General features: G+C 47.3%; 1 protein-coding gene across 3 annotated transcripts in view; it reads right to left on the reverse strand.

Annotated features, from left to right (window-relative positions):
• SGMS2 (sphingomyelin synthase 2) overlaps window positions 1-15,907 on the reverse strand; it is a 72,815-nt gene extending 56,908 nt beyond the window's left edge. For 2 of the 3 annotated variants that reach the window (XR_015553851.1, XM_087437754.1), the window contains exon 1: window positions 15,523-15,907. The gene's annotated coding sequence lies outside the window, so the exon portion shown is untranslated. Of the gene's footprint in view, window positions 1-15,222; window positions 15,375-15,522 lie in introns of those variants that run through there. The other variant, XM_087437755.1, reaches the window with a different exon arrangement.
• Window positions 15,908-16,719: the final 812 nt, after the last annotated feature.

Here is a 16,719-nt window from a genome sequence, read left to right on the forward strand (position 1 = left end):
CAATCCTTTCTAAAAACATGAGCCAACTCCATATAGACATTTCTGCACTACAGTCTCTAGTACCATTTAGCTATTTTTGTTACTAGGAAAGATATGAACAAAAACAAGATTTATGTCTTCCTCTTCTGTTTTTCCATCTAAAGGAATAATCCTCCATTATTAGCAATACACTTAATATCTCCACAGCAACGCATAATCGGGGTGTTGCAACGGGAGGATACTGAAGTGGGACAAAGTGAAGGCAGGAAGATGGAGGAAAACACCTCCCCACAGCCCTGGTGGGAAAATAACTGCCAAGAAAAAAAGAAGGAAAATGCACTACAAAGAACATTCTTGAGGTTGCTAGAGTCAGTTGCTACCAGGCTTGAAGATACTTAAGTATGCAATGGGGCAAATAGAAGTTCAAAAATGGTAAACTGTATAGAATAACTGCAGTGTCTTCACCCAGAGGACAAGAAGTGGGGAACAGATGAGGTTTCTGAAACAGATAAGAAGTGATTTCCACAGGCTTTCACGTGTAGCTCCCAGGAAGGTACAGGGTACAAGTGCCATGTCTAAGAGGAGAGGACCAGAGCTGAGACCAGAGCTAGTCGAGCCTTCGGAATTAACCACTGGCAACCGGTGAGGTGGGAGCAGGGAGGGGGGCAATCCTGGGCAAAAGACATCTTCAGCCCAGGCAAGTCAGTAGCTACGGACAGCAGAGGGCGTGGGCAGAGGGCAGCAGGCTCACTGGGAATCAGGAATCCTGGGTTCTTCATTTGCCCCCGCCTGACAGAACACAGAGGTAAATAATACAAGCAAAAAAGGAGTATTCAAGAACATTCAAGTTGTCAATTGAGAAAACATGTATGGAGTGTCTGCACCATGCTAGCAAATGCACACAAAAAAGAGAACAAGTATCAATTCTGCTCTCAAGGAGCTCACAGTCTGGAAGGGACATAATACCAACAGAAAGGCCTATGTTTATAACATGGCAGCAGTGACAGAGAAAGGTCTAAGTACTCTGGAGCCAAGAGGGGACACCTAGCCATGGCGGTGGAGGGGAGAAGGGAGCAGGTGAGGAGTTTCCTGCAGAGCATGCCGGGGTCAGTTCATTTGTGCTTTAAACCCCTCCTCTCAAGATGCCTGACGAGATCACCAGTATCCTGTACATTGCTAAACCCAACGAAGACGCCTTCTCATCTTACTCAAGTCCTCTAGAACTTACAACAGAACTGATTGCTCCATCCCGCCTCAAACACTCGGTCCTCCCGAATCAGGAGTGGGTTTCTCTGCTCCTCCTCCTGCCTGGCTGGTTACGCAGCGGTCTCCCTTCAGTCCTCTGGACCTGCTCTCGGCCTCTCCTCAGCCCACACCATCTCCCGAGGGGATCCGAGACTTCCCGGAACTTCATATACCACCTCTTGCTGACACAACTCTGGGCCTGCTGTCACCCCTGAACGCAGGTCTCTCCGCCGAGGCTGGCCATTTGACATCCATCTCCATCAGCAGGACTTGGAGACAACTCCAACAAACCAATGGCCAAAACAGAACTCTTCCCTACCACCCCCTCGCCCCCCAAAACCAGGAGGCCTGCTTGACTCCCTCTCCTCTCTCACGTCACACATCCATACCCACCAGTGAGTCCTGTCCACTCCATCTCCAAACCTCTCACACCCCCACCACTGCCCTCTGTCTCCAGTGCCGCCCCCTCTCCAGGCTGCCTCACTTCATGTGTGGAATCCCGATCTCCCTGCTGCTACCCCTGCCCCTCCTACTCCACTAGCTGCCCAGCAGCCAGGCAGATGCTACAAATGTAAATCAGACCCGTCCTCTCCCTCTCAGATCACATCACAGTACCTTCTCACTGCACTGGAACAAGACTCCTACTGCACCTACACAGTCTGCAAGCCTTGCCCACCCTGTCCTGCCTGCCTCGCCGCCTCATCTCTCACCACTTCTGCTTGGAGACTGCGGCCAGACTGGCCCCCCCGCCACTCCTGGTGTAACCCTGCACTTCCACTCTCCAGGCTGATGCACAGGCTGTTCCCTCTGCTGGCCCCTTCTTATCCTTCACACCTCAGTGCCCGTCTGATATCTTCCAGCAAACCCTCCTGACCGTGCTGGAGCTGGTTCCCTAGTCCCTCTCTACTGTATCACTGTTTCCTCAAAAGAATGTTCCAGATCTGAACTTACCCTGTTCATTTACTGGTTTTACTTGCTTATTGTCTGCTCAACTTTCCTTTTCAACACCTTTTCCTCTCGACACATAAACTCAAACAATCTCCATTGGGATGAAAAGCTCGACTGTTGTTCACTGAGTCCCTGGAACGAAGAATAATATCTGGCACACAGCAAATGCTCCTAAAATTGTGCTGACTGCATTAGCCCATCTCTGAAGGAATCGGGGAGGGCGTGGGCTCTGTCTCGGCCAGCTGTGTCGTGTAGGTATTGGATGAAGTCAACACGCTGATGAAACCCAAAGTAACCTGTCTTGAGAACTTGGTGAGAAGTGGCTTGCCTGCAGCTGGGGGAATCTCTTGCTATGAAATCCTTCCTCTGTGTTTAGTTCTTTCCCCCCAGAGCTGCTCTCTCCCTCACTCTCTGCCTCTCATACTGTGCCTGTGTCTTCTTACATTCTCATCTCATCTGTTCCTGGCAGAATGAAATTTGATATCAAGTAATGATTTCTCTGATCTAGGTTTCACAATGGCCTTGCTTCCCAAATTGTCACAATAAGCAACTGAACAAGAGCACAAATTAGTAAACAACATGATGCATGTACACAGGCAAGGATAGGGCGAAGGTGGCAGTGGGTAAACAGGCAGACGTGAGGTGCCAGATGAGAGGAGGTACACGTGGTGAGGCACTGAGGCTGAGACCAGGGCAGACACTGCCCACATCCTACTGTCATTCCTCACAAAGGCATATGAGCAGCCATCTTTCCGATACACGTGAATCTAATAATCTAAACATCTCACTTATAGGCCCAGGCACACCTCCTGGCATCGAAATCCACAAATTTACATTACAGTAACCTTACAGAGATGTTTCCTGTACCATTTAGCCTGTTCACTCCTAGCAAAAGGCACTAGAACCAGTTTTCTCTGGTGCTCATGAAGGCGATTCCATGATATAATTCTGGTTTTTTTGTGTGTGTGTGAGGAAGATCAGCCCTGTGCTAACATCTGCCAATCCTCCTCTTTTTTTTTTTTTTTTGCTGAGGAAGACCAGCCATGGGCTAACCTCGGTGCCCATATTCCTCCACTTTATATGGACGCCACCACAGCATGGCTTGCCAAGCGGTGTGTCGGTGTGTGCCCGGGATCCGAACCAGCGAACCCCGGGCCGCCGCAGGGGAGCGTGCACACTTAACCGCTTGCACCACCAGCCCCTAATTCTGTTTTAAATACAATACACCGAAGTGACTGGATGGCAACTGTTTTTTGTTTTTTTTTTTGGTGAGGAAGATTGACCCTGAGCTAACATCTGCCAACCCGGGCCACCAGCAGCAGAGCACTCGCACTTAACCGCTACGCCATGGGGCCAGCCCCTAGATTGCAACTCTTAAGGGATTATCCTCAGATTCATACAGCGTGTTGTTCCTTAAGGATACTGCTGGTCAGAGCTATACCCCCACAGGATGGCAGCTGCTAGGCACATGTGGCTGCTGAGCACTTGAAATGTGGCCAATCCCAACAGGCACATGAGAAGATGTCCAACATCATTAACTATCAGGGAAACGCAAATCAAAACCACAATAAGATACCACCTCACACCCGCCAGAAGGGCTACAATTAGCAAGACAAGAAATAACAAATGGTTGGAGAGGATGTGGAGAGAAGGCAACTCGCATACACTGCTGGTGAGAGCGCAGACCGGTACAGCCACTATGGAAAACAGTATGGAGATTCCCCAAAAAATTAAGAATAGAACTACCATACGATCCCGCTACCCCACTGCTGAGTATTTACCCAAGGAACATGAAAACACCAGTGCATAAAGATACATGCACCCCTGTGTTCAGTGCAGGAATTATTCACAACAGCCAAGACTGGGAAGCAACCTAAACGCCCGTCAAGGGACGAATGGATAAAGAAGATGTGGTATATATACACAGTGGAATATTACTCAGCCATAAAAGAAGATGAAATCTGGCCATTTGTGACAACATGGATGGACCTTGAGGATATTATGCTACGTGAAATAAGTCAGAGGGAGGAAGTCAAATACCGTATGATCTCACTCACATGTGGAAGATAAAAACAACAAACACATAGAGACAGAGGCTGGACTGGTGGTTACCAGAGGAGAAGGGGACAGGGAGGAGCGTGAAAGGACACATGTATATGGTAATGGATGGTAATTAGTCTTTGGGTGGTGAACATGACGTAATCTACACAGAAACTGAAATATAATGATGTACACTTGAAATTTATATAATGTTATAAACCAATGTTAGCTCAATAAAAAAAAAATGTGGCCAATCCAAGCTCAGATGTGCTATAAGTGCAGAACACACACCAGATTTCAAAGACTTACAAAAAAATTTCAAGAATTTTTATATTGATCATAATTGATAACATTAAATATGATAACATTTTGACATATTTGGTTAAATAAAATATGTTCTTAACATTAATGTCACCTGCTTCTTTTTACTTTTTGTAAGGGGGCTGTTGGAAAACTCAAATTACACATGTGGCTACCATGTGTGGCTCCTGTTATATTTCCAGTGGACAGCACTGGGTTCTTAGCGAATGGCGACCTCATGGGGACAGGTCAGCACGCTAGCCCTGAGCCTGGTCTTTGCAAGCTCAGGAACTATTTCATCAGTTCACCCAGGAGAGACCAGCTCTGGAGCTCTGATTTGCACTAACAAAAGATGCAACAGAAAACATGGATCTATTAACATCTACAATGGCTGGGGGAGGAAGACTAGTGAAGGAAGTTACTTACTTAGCCATGAACAGAGCCAAGACATCCTCATCCTGCTATGGAGATACTGGCAGGGAAAAGTAAACTATTAACCAAGAATTGCTTGATGAGGATGAAATGCAAGCAAATGAGTCAGAGTCCTGTGAGGCCCTACACCCACAGAGTCACAAATGGAGAAGTCTCTAGACAAGAGAAGGGAGGGCCTTCTAAAAAATCTCCGAAAGCATTTTAGAACACAGACCAAAACTTTCTTTTCCCTACGTCATTTGAGTTTTTTCCAAACCTTTGCATTTATAAAAGGAAATCAATCCTATATATGTGTATTTTTTCCCCTACACTAACAAAGTGACTCCAGATCTACAAAGAGTGTATTTAAAAGAATTATAAATATGAAAATATCCTACCTCCATGGTTTTAAGAGTTTCTAAGATTTTATACTTCTACACAAGACAGTCTCTTCCCCCACAAACTCTCTATATATTTACACTATGCAGCTAATTTCCCACCCGTATTTCTTTAAAATTATGAAAAATCCTACATTTCCCCTTATTTCATTTCTTTTCTTTTTTTTTGTGAGGAAGATCAGCCCTGAGCTAACATCCATGCTAATCCTCTTTTTGCTGAGGAAGTCGGGCTCTGAGCTAACATCTATTGACAATCCTCCTTTTTTTTTGCCCCAAAGCCCCAATAGATAGTTGTATGTCATAGTTGCACACCCTTCTAGTTGCTGTATGTGGGAGGCGGCCTCAGCATGGCCGGAGAGGCAGTGCGTCGGTGCGCGCCCGGGATCCAAACCCAGGCCCGCCAGTAGTGGAGCTCGAGCACTTAACCCCTAAGCCACGGGGCAGGCCCTATTTCATTTCTTTTTTTTTTTTTTTTCTTTTTGTCAGGAAGATCAGCCCTGAGCTAACATCTGCCAATCCTCCTCTCTTTGCTGAGGAAGACGGGCCCTGGGCTAACATCCCTGCCCATCTTCCTCTACTTTATATGGGACGCCGCCACAGCATGGCTTGCCAAGTGGTGTGTCAGTGCACGCCCAGGATCCGAACCAGCGAACCCCGGGCTGCTGCAGCGGAGCCCACGCACTTAACCGCTTGCGCCACGGGGCCGGCCCCTATTTCATTTCTTAAGACAGGAAAATTTCCAAGCTTTTATTGCTTACACAGCGCCCTTTCTACGTTGTACAAAGGGGAGACCCTAACTGAAGGAGGTCGCCCCTAATCACAATGTAAGACTGCTATTGGAGGATTTCTTCAGGGAAAAAATTAACCCCATCCATTACGATAATTCTGGGTATTCTTAATTTCAGTACCTGACACGTGGATTCCAAGACATCATCTACTCTAGGGCCTCCAGCCCTTGAGGTACTTACTACGGAGCATCCAGTGAATGAAACCACCTTTTATTTCGTCCATTACAATTTGGGAAGCCCTCGTATAGGTGCCCTCGCTCTCAGGATTCATAACAATGTTGCTAGGCAAGCAGGGCAAATTACAGAGTGAAACAATGTAAAGGGCACCTGGAGTCACAAGTCAAGGCTGATCTCCACCCCCGGCACACCACCACGTTCGGACAATCACCTCCCCCCAAACAAACGGGAGGCTGACGACCACCACTAGGGATGTGGCACGTTCCCGTGAGGCAGCTCTGATGAAAAAGGCCCAGGGTGGCTCGACTTGCTCCAAAATCAATAAGACTTCTCTTTTTGCTGAAACCTTAGTACCGTCATTTTAAATATTTGCTTGTTATAGAAATGTATAGAATTATCAAAAGTTAACTCCCCCTGCCCCAAGGCAGTTAATTTTTCATGTAAAATAAAACAGCTCTCAAAACATAAACACCTGCTACGTCTGGTATGTCCATAACTACACATCGAGAGATTACACAGCCCCTTCCCAGGGTTGGCACGAGGAACAAATCAAAACAGACTGTTCTAGTAACCTTGTTAGTTTCCTGTTGCTGCTCTAACAAGTTACTACAAATTGAGGGTCTTAAAACAACAGCAATTTATCTTCTCACAGTTCTAGAGGCCACAAGTACAAAATGGTCTCAGTGGGCTAAAGTCAAAGTGTCAACAGGGCCGTATTCCTTCCCAGAAGCCCTAGAGGACAACCCAGTTCCTTGGCTTTTCCAGCTTCTAGAGACCCCGTGCATTCCTTGGCCATGGTCCCCTTCCATCCTTAAAGCCAGCAAGGCTGTTTGAGATTTTCTAACAATGCCCACTCTCTGGTTCTAGCTTTTCTGTTTCCCTTTTCCACTTATGATTGTGATAACACTGAATCCACCCAAACAACCCAGGACAATTTCTCTCTCTTAATATCAGCTGATCAGCAACCTTAATCCCATCTGCAACCTAAATTCCCTTTGCCACGTAAAATAAAATCACAGTTCCCAGGGATTAAGACGTGAACATCTTTGGGGGACCATTATTCTGCCTACTATCATCTTCAATAGTAATTAGAAAACAGTCAAAGAAACCTCACATGTACAAGCTACTCCCCTCAGATAAGGATACTTAGCAATTTTAATTTACAATAGGTGGAAACCCTAAAACTAAAAGAATAAATTGTGTTCGAATAGCAGGCACGAGGTGGCAGCTCTTCTTGCTGAGCTGAGGTGCGGGTCAGTGGAATGGGGGATCCCTGCTCCTTTCTGGGTCACCACCAGGCCTGACAGAGCACTCAGAAGCTCTGAGAGAGAAATGTTTGACAATACCATACCGAAAATTAAGCGTCAATATCTTTCAGTAGCAATACTGAAATATATGACCCAGTTGTTGGCCTCCACACGGTAAATCATAAGGAGCTGATGGCATGTCTGAACAGGTATGATTTTTCCTTTGATAAAACTGCACGTGTAAAGACAGAAATGGGGCCCAAACTGTGAGATCCGGGCTAGATTCCACAACCAACAGGGTAGTGGTTAGACTCTGCAGCCAAACTGTCTGCTTCAGAACCTAATTCTGCTGCCTACTATCTGTGTGACTTGAGGCAAGTGACTTAACCTCTCTGCATTTCACATAGGGATCCTTAAAATAGGTATAATAATATCTGCCTCAGTGTTTAGGAGGAGTAAATGATTAACAGTTCTAAGTGCTAAAAACAAACCCTAGTACATCGTGAGCACCTTGAGTATTTGTTAAATAAAATTTCAAATGTTCTTGCTTACTGCTTATAACCTGCCAATCAAACTATATTCGGAGGGAATGTACTTCTCGGCACTAATCCATCACGGAGGATGTGATATTGTATATACACACACGCATATCTGGAGTTCACCAGAAACACTGCCTTTTGTTGCTACTGAGGTCTGGCAGCGCTACTGGCGTCGTCATAACTGGAGGGTTAAGCAACTCGCTGAACAAACGCATGTCTGAGAAAACAGTAGCTGCTGTGTGAAAGACGCCGGCCAGGGCCTCCTAAAGAAAGACGCCCAGCGCGGGGAGGACAGTGGGGTCTGTGATGCATAACGGCCCCGGCATTTCTGGGACAGTGGTGTCCATGGTACGATACTCCTCAGAAGGCTGAGCTGGGAGGGACAGCAGCGGCTGTGCCACACTAAGGCCACCAGCAGCTGCCGAGAGGGCCGGCATATGGAGCCTGATGCTCACAGTCTCAGCTGATGTTAGAGACTTCTCACAGAAGTTCTTGAATGCAACGGCAGGGTACAATCAACTTCCATGATTTTAATTTAACTCGGAACGAAAGGCAGAGGGGAGCGTGAGGGATAGAACTCAGCCCCTCCCGGTACAGGCAACTGTGACCGATGGATACTCTGTTACAAAAGAAATAAGCTCCTAGTGAGAAACCACAGTTTGATTTTCAAGGTAACAGGATTGAACCCCTTGTTTTAAAAGTCAGAGGGGCAGCTTATATGCAAAAAACAATGACAGCTGAGCCATTGAGTACTTACTGTGAACCAGGCATTATCCTCAATGTTTTACACACATAAAGTCATAGAGTTCACAGTCACCTAATGAAGGAAATACTATTCTATTCCCATATTACAGCCAAGAAATGGAGGTTCATCTGAGGAAGTTGCTCAAGGTCACCCAGACGTGAGCGGCGGTGTTGGGACTCAAGTCCAAGCTGGCCCGACTAAGCCAGCAGGGTTTGTCTCTGATAGGACTTCGTGACCTCAAGGCAGCACAGCCCAGAGAAACATTCCCAGAGAGCTGTGGTAAACATACAATCCTGTATCAACATATATCCCAAAACACCTGCCATATCTCTGAAACTAGAGGCGAGGTTGCAGAAAGCCATGCAGTCGCTCTGCCCAGAGCGACACTGGGCAGAGTATGGACGTCAGCTCCCTGCTCCTCCTCCTGCCCGCCCCGCCCCGCAGCCTTGAGTACCTTAACTTTCCGATTGTTTCCCTACCTCCACAGTGGAGAGGCCACAATGTCTACTTTGCAGGGCTGTCTGAAGACAAAGAGTGCACTTCATTTGTCTTCACTAGGACCTATCTCAGAGTCCCTACCGTTATTTAACCATCACTATTTCACCGCACTACCTGCAGCTTCTGTTCTGAAGCTTGAATAACCAGCTTGAGCGCTTGGCTGCTATCTAAAGGTATGCCTCGGGCCGGCTCCGGCTCCGGGGTGTAGCAGTTAAGTGCGCCAGCTCCGCTGCCGGTGGCCCAGGTTCAGATCCCAGGCACGCACTGAGGCACCACTCGTCAAGCCATGCTGCGGCAGTGTCCCATAAAAAGTGGAGGAAGATGGGCACAGATGTTAGCCCAGGGCCAGTCTTCCTCAGCAAAAAGAGGAGGATTGGCAGATGTTAGCTCAGGGCTGAGCTTCCTCACAAAAAATAAAAAATAAAAAAATAAAGGTATGCCTCGATGGCACCCCACTTAGTTAAGTGGTCCATGATCCAAACCCACTTCTTCTTCCTTCCATCCTCTTCCCTCCCCCTAAATAAAACTCATTCTTTCACATTTTCTTTAGGTGTGAGATCAGACCACCTAATTAAAGTAATTCTCAGGTAAGGGAAAGCATCCCTAACCCATCTGGGTGGGGCGTGCATTAAGAGGCTGCTTCCCTGATGATTCTCATTGCAGAGCAGGAGAGAGACACCCCTGACACATCATCACCCCTGCTAGCCCTCCAGGATCACAAGACATGACCCCAGTTCCCAGTGGCCTTGAGATTGGGCCTTGAGATCATGCACAACCCCCAGGGACACAGACTCTACCCTCGGCACATCCCATCTCTCTCTCTGCAGCTGCTCTCCCGCCTCAGGGCTCCCCTCCTCATCCCTTCAGTCTCTTCCAATTTGTGAAGAAGCTTTTTAAAAGTGTAATTATTATCAAGTATTTTGCATTTCTAATCATCTTAATGAAAAGAGGTGATTAAACTCCAGGGGTAGAGACTCAGCCCTGAACTTTCCATAAATATGATGCCCCCGGTTCCATGGTTTCAATTCCACAGCAATTCGCCTTTATTCAGACACTCCCTGAGCACTTTCTCGGTGCAGGCAAGCCCTTCAGGTAAACAGAGCTGAGGATGCCTAAAGTGGTATTTCAGCTCCTTCTCAGTTTTGCCTGAGGCTGGCCCTGACCCCTGGGCATCTCTCTTTCCACAGTCGAAATGTATCAGGATAAAGGAGCCTCCAGATGGGCAGGACCAGGCAGAGAAGTTGCACTGGCCTGCAGGGCCCTTCCAGGAGTCTTTCACTTGACTTTCAGTAGCTAGCTGTCTTTTCTGTCTCTTGGGCCTTGATGTGTTAACTTGCTAAAGACGAGGGGAATGAAAGGTTACTATGTGCTTTTATCTATTCTAATAGTACAAAGGGGTATATTGAAAGAAAAGATGTACATATAAAACAAATGCAGTTAATGTTTCTTCTTTAAAAAAAATCAAAGAATGTGCACAAGTTTGGTTTCAAAGTTTTGAGTGACACTATCACACTAAGACACAAAACTGTAAGGCTGAATTTTAAACCGTAAGCAAATCATCAAATTAGGGTTTGGCAGTAAGGAAAAACCAATCAGCAAATAACTGATTATCCTATTTACACTTTAATTCTAGTAGCTATTTCTTTAAATTCTGTTTTGAATTACAACATTAGTAGAAATTAATAAATTGAACTGATCTGGGTTTCTGTATAAAGAGACCAAACTGAACACCACTCAATATTCCAACATCCTTTATCAAAACTGAAAGGATAAAATCAACCAGCACTGAAAATGGAAATATAAACCCAAAGCAAAATTAAAATTTTGACTCAGGGTAGCAAAGAAGATATGATTTTATAGTAACACTTGAGGATGTTTAAATGAATAAATGCTTTACACCTATAATGAAAATTAGCTAATGGAAATTTCTTGCACTTTCATTAAATCAACCCCAAAATGTCTTACCAATGATATACTTTTGAAGAGATCAAATAAATGTGTATGGTTTTAAAAAAGGTGACCTATTTAAAAGTGATAGAGCTTATTCTGAACCCAGTAATAAATCTGCTAAATGCAGTATCTGAAAAATCTAACTTGTCTATCTTACTGGACACTAAAGAAGTAAATTGTGGAAGGAGAATTTCTTTTAGAGCACTGGCTGGCAAAATTAGCACTGCTCCATTCTGCTATATTTTCCATGAAAGAAGGTTAGCTTTATGGCTAATAACAATAATACTAATATAAATAGTTCTTTAACAAAGGCTGTGTGCTCTGTTTTCATGAGATAAATCCCTTGTGTAATGAGCTACTGACCTATTGTGCAGCTCCACAGAGAATGTTGATTCTACTGCTGAAATCTTATGAGAAACACTAAATAAACACAGAAATTAAAACTCTTAAATTTTAGGGCCGGCCCCGTGGCTTAGCGGTTAAGTGCGCGTGCTCCGCTGCTGGCGGCCCGGGTTCGGATCCCGGGTGTGCACCGACGCACCGCTTGTCCGGCCATGCTGAGGCCGCGTCCCACATACAGCAACCAGAAGGATGTGCAGCTATGACATACAACTATCTACTGGGGCTTTGGGGAGAAGGAAAAAACGAGGAGGATTGGCAATAGATGTCAGCTCAGAGCCGGTCTTCCTCAGCAAAAAGAGGAGGATTAGCATGGATGTTAGCTCAGGGCTGATCTTCCTCACAAAAAAAAAAAAAAAAACTCTTCAATTTTAAAGAGAAAGGAGAAAGTTTTCTAATTATGAATACGGTAAAAAAAAAAAAGCAGCTAAATTACACATTATAATTCACTTTTAAAAGTGCAAAGTGACTAAAATAATCATGGATGTACACACAGATATAGCTAGAAGGATATTTACTGCAGAGTTGCCTCAAACAGCAAAAACTGGAAACTAACTGTCTAGCAATAGGAGACTGGCCAAGCCGAGACGCAGCGTACAGCAGAAACCTCTGTACAGGAGTATTGTAGTGATGTGGAGACGTCCACATTTGGGTGGGAAAAAGTAAGAAAACAGTATGTCGAGAATAACTTTCTAACTGTGCAACTTCAGGAAAGCTTCTCTAAGGCAGTTTTCTCCTTCACATAAAGGAGATAGTAATAGTACCAACCTTGCAGGGGTGGAGCAAGGATAACGGGAGGGTCTGTGGATAAAGGCACTGGCACATGGCCTGGCCCATGATCAGCTCAGTGCACAGGAGGTCTCTGTGCTACATGTTCACGGGCATGAAACAGAATGCGAGGACCTCACGCTATTTTCCGGATGGTGGCTGATTTGTTTAACCTGCACTTTAAACTTCCATAGGTACCATACCACTTACCCCATACCAATATGGGGAAATATTAATAAATTGCAATATTCACACACAGTGATTATTCTCTTAAAAGTCTACCACAGTGCTTTGCTCACAATAAATAAATCTTGGTTGAGCTGAAGTTATCCTTCAGATTTCATTTAACCAAGTTTGCCCTGGAATGTTTAAAATTATTTAACTTAAGGGCTAACTTTGTTTGTAACATTTTCATTGGGTAAAGCAAGGCATACTCGCACTGTTCAGCCCCATGAGGATTTACGAGCCCCAACCGGAGACCCATTAGAAGACCGCCAGATCCCACGGTTATCAGTGGGAGGAAGCCCAGTCACTTCTTGTCTCCTCCCAACTCCCCACCCCCTCTCCTCTTTCTGTTTAACCTCTTCACTCTTTTCTTCCTTTCCATAGTCAAAGCCTAGCGGCTCGCCACTGGACTGTAAGCCTCAAGGGCAGTGACCACGTCTCCTTCATCTTAGCATCCACAGCACCTGGCATGTAGTAGTTGCTCACTAAATGTCTGCCAACTGAATGAACCGAATACATGCCTGACACTAGGAGCCTTCAAGTTCGAGAAGGGAACTACGTAAAGGTGGATAGGCTACTTTTCAGTCTGAAACTGTCTAGAATTCTCAGTAATTGTTCCTTAAAAAAAAAAGACAACATGGGGCCGGCCTGGTGGCGCAAGCGGTTAAGTGCGCGCGCTCCACTGCGGTGGCCCGGGGTTCGCTGGTTCGGATCCCGGGCGCGCACCGACGCACTGCTTGGCAAGCCATGCTGTGGCGGTGTCCCATATAAAGTGGAGGAAGATGGGCACAGATGTTAGCCCAGGGCCGTCTTCCTCAGCAAAAAAAGAGGAGGATTGGCGGATGTTAGCACAGGGCTGATATCCTCACAAAAAAAAAAAAAAAAAAAAAAACTCACTTAAAAGTATCACTTCTTTAAAAAAAAGAAAAGTTCTCATTTGTATTCCATCGTCCATTTTAACTGATGTAAGATTATTTCTATTTTTTCCCTGTATTTAGTTTAAAGTCCCAGAAGAATCCCTGCGAGTGTAACATCTCAAAGTAACACAGCTAGTCATTACCACCCAGAAAGCCTCAGGTCTTCTGGATTCCAAGGCCCAAGATCTCTCTAGAATCTCGCTGTGGAAAAACATCTCCCATGACCTTTGACCCTAAAAGCTGTTGTAGATATGGTAAGAACAAACGTTTTCAGTAACACCTGGGCAAATGCTTCGATCCTTCCAAATATTTCCTAGGGCATTCACGAGATTCCAGGAGAAAAGACGCTGCATACAGGAAGCAGCAACGCAAAGGTGCTCGAGCCTTTCCCTCCAGGTTCATAAATCAACCAGCTTTACTCAAAACTGAAACTAAAGAAACCAAGTTAAATATTAACTCGTAAAAAAACACTGCAACCAGAAGACTATTTTGAAGTAAGACTATCAGCAACCCAAGGAAAGGACTATAAAAAGGAAGTTTTGCACAGCTTATTGGGAAAAAAAAAAAGTTCCAGGTGAAGTTAGAGAGCTCTCCACACACCCAGTCTTCCTCCAAATTCCAGGTGGCTCACTTTCAGCCACTGCGCTGCCTGTGTTTAAACAGTGCAGGGCGGTTCCTGGGACGCGGGGTGGGAACCAGAAACCTTCCAGGTATCCACACTGAAGTGTTTACCTTCCTGAAGACAGCACTGTCCACTCCAAGGATTTCACCTGCGCAACCTGAGCCCACCAGGCTGATGAGGAGGAAGTTTGTGGAGATTAGCTGGTTAGTACCTAAGCCAGCTGGAACACACCATTATTTATATATTACAGCTACCATTTGTTCGCTCTGCTTTGTGCCTGACATTATGATAGGTCTTTTCACTTAATCCTCTGAAGTACTAGTTATAGTCCCATTTTACTGATCAGAGCGTTTAAGGTAAATGGAGCCCACCGTTAACAGATGAGACTAGGAGTGAAACGAGGATTTGAAAAGTGACGTTTAAATTCAAAATCACGCCCAACCTAGAGACACTAAACAGTTGAACCTCTTCAAAAATTTAAAATACATGTCAAGATGATTTTAAGGTCATATTAGAGCAGGCAAGAAGAAAGAGAAGAATGGCAAAGACTATCAGTCTTTACGTCCTGTTACAGGACCTAACATTTGGGTTGTTTCAAGCCCTAGCCGCGGGTCATGAAAGATCATCCGTATCTCAGAGGCGGACAAGTCTCCCTTCCTCCAGGCAGCCGCTCTGGAGGGCGGACAGGACAGAGGGGCAGGTGGACGGCCCGGGCCGGGCTGGGGCCGCTCACAGCATCACCAAGCGCCTCTCAAGACGGAAGGAGCCGGTCCTCCTCCTGCACCTGCACCCCCGCCCTGGCCTCCTCCTGGAGTGGCCCCGGACAGTCCCCGGCTTCTCGTGCTCCCAGCGCCGGGACCGAGCTCCCGGAACGGCTGAAATGAACGAGCGCAGCGCTCAGGGCAGGGACACCGAGCCGCACGCGCCCTCCTCTCCCGCGCCGACCCGGAGGGACGCCCGGGCGGGCGCGCGGGGCCGGGGCCGAGTCCGCGCCCGGCTCCCAGCCCGCCGCCGCCCGCCCCTTACCCGCTCCGCCGACGCGCCTGCTCCGGGCCGCCCCGCTCGCGCACACGGCCCGCCGCCGGGCCCGGCCGCCCCAAAGTTCGCGGGGTCTCGCCCCCGCGCCGCGGCCCGCGGGGCAGCCGCCGCCCGGGCCCTCCCGCCGCCCCAGGCCCGCTCGGCGGCGCCGCAGCCCGGCGGCTCGGCTCCGGCCCCAGGGCGGGTCCCGGCCCGCGGCGCGGCGCTCGCTGCTGACCGCGGCCGCGCTCCCGGCCGCCGCGCGCTCCTGACATCACCCCCCCCGCCCCGCCGCCAGCCCTGACTCACCGCCGCCCGCGGCCGCGCTCCCGGCGCAGCGCCCCGGCGGAGCCCGCCGACCCTCCCTCTGGCCGCCTTTAAAGGTGCAGCGCGGGAGGGGCTGGGCACGCCGGCGGCCGGGGCGCGCGGAGAGGCTGAGGCCGGAGCGCCGACCGGGATCCAGCTGGGAAAGTTCCTCCGTGCCACTCCCAGCAACTTTCAAGGGTGGGGCCGGGCAGGGATCCTCCACCCCCGCACCTCGCCGGATGCGGGAGCTGCCTCCTGACGTCGGTGGGGGTGGCCCTGGGGGCGCCCGGGGCTATTCAGAGGGTGTTGCCCGGGGCCAGGTCAAAGAGGTGGGCGTGCAGACCTCAAGAGGGGTGCCTGGCAGGTTAGTCACCAGTGCGCACCGTGGCAACTCCAGTTGTGAGCTGGAAGGGTGCTCCAAGTTAATGATGCTAATAATACGTTCCCTCTGTGACTAAGCACCGTGTCATTTGTCCTGCTAATTGATTTGCTTCTCATTAAGGATAAGAAACTGTAACCAAAATAAGTAGTGAAAGACTCAGTTCTTTGCTCAACGGAACACTGAGCTTTTCCGAAGCTTTTGGGGCACCGGGCGGCCGTGTGTGGTTTCTTTGATGAGCACAGCAGTGGTGTTTTTAGAAGGGGTGTTGCCTTCTTTAAAACGGTCAGGGCTCTACATTTCTTGGAGTTGCTGCTATTCATACACCTGCTGGGCAGTTTTCAAAGTAAACGATGGCAGCCTCAGAGATTCTAACTAGGATGAATCAGAGGGAATTTGGCCAAATCTTTATTGAATTTAAGTGACAGAAATGTTTTGTGTTAATTTCTACTTCGGAACACGGTAATTGTGTTTAGGATTTGCACTGGCTTATGGGTGATTCCATATAATCAACAAAAATAATCCAGAGGCATTCTGGGTGCCTCGTGCGGAAGTCATGTGGGTAAACAATCATTTGTCTGTGATAATTAAACACAATGTAACAGAAAGAATACGCAGGGCAGTTCCCAAACAGACAACTGTAAGATGTCGATGCAGAAGTCTCCCCCAAATGAAAACGCTCCTGAAATTCACCAAAGGTTCAACATTATTGTTGTGGGAAATGCACCCGTTTAAAGCCACGGAAAGGTAAGAACCCAGAAGAGAACACCAACAATTGAAATTTACTTTCCTTGGGTTTATTTTTCCTTTTCAGTAAGAGT

This window comes from Ceratotherium simum, chromosome 12 (assembly GCF_057802395.1).
Source record: "Ceratotherium simum simum isolate JZ-2026a chromosome 12, ASM5780239v1, whole genome shotgun sequence".
NCBI lineage: Eukaryota > Metazoa > Chordata > Mammalia > Perissodactyla > Rhinocerotidae > Ceratotherium > Ceratotherium simum.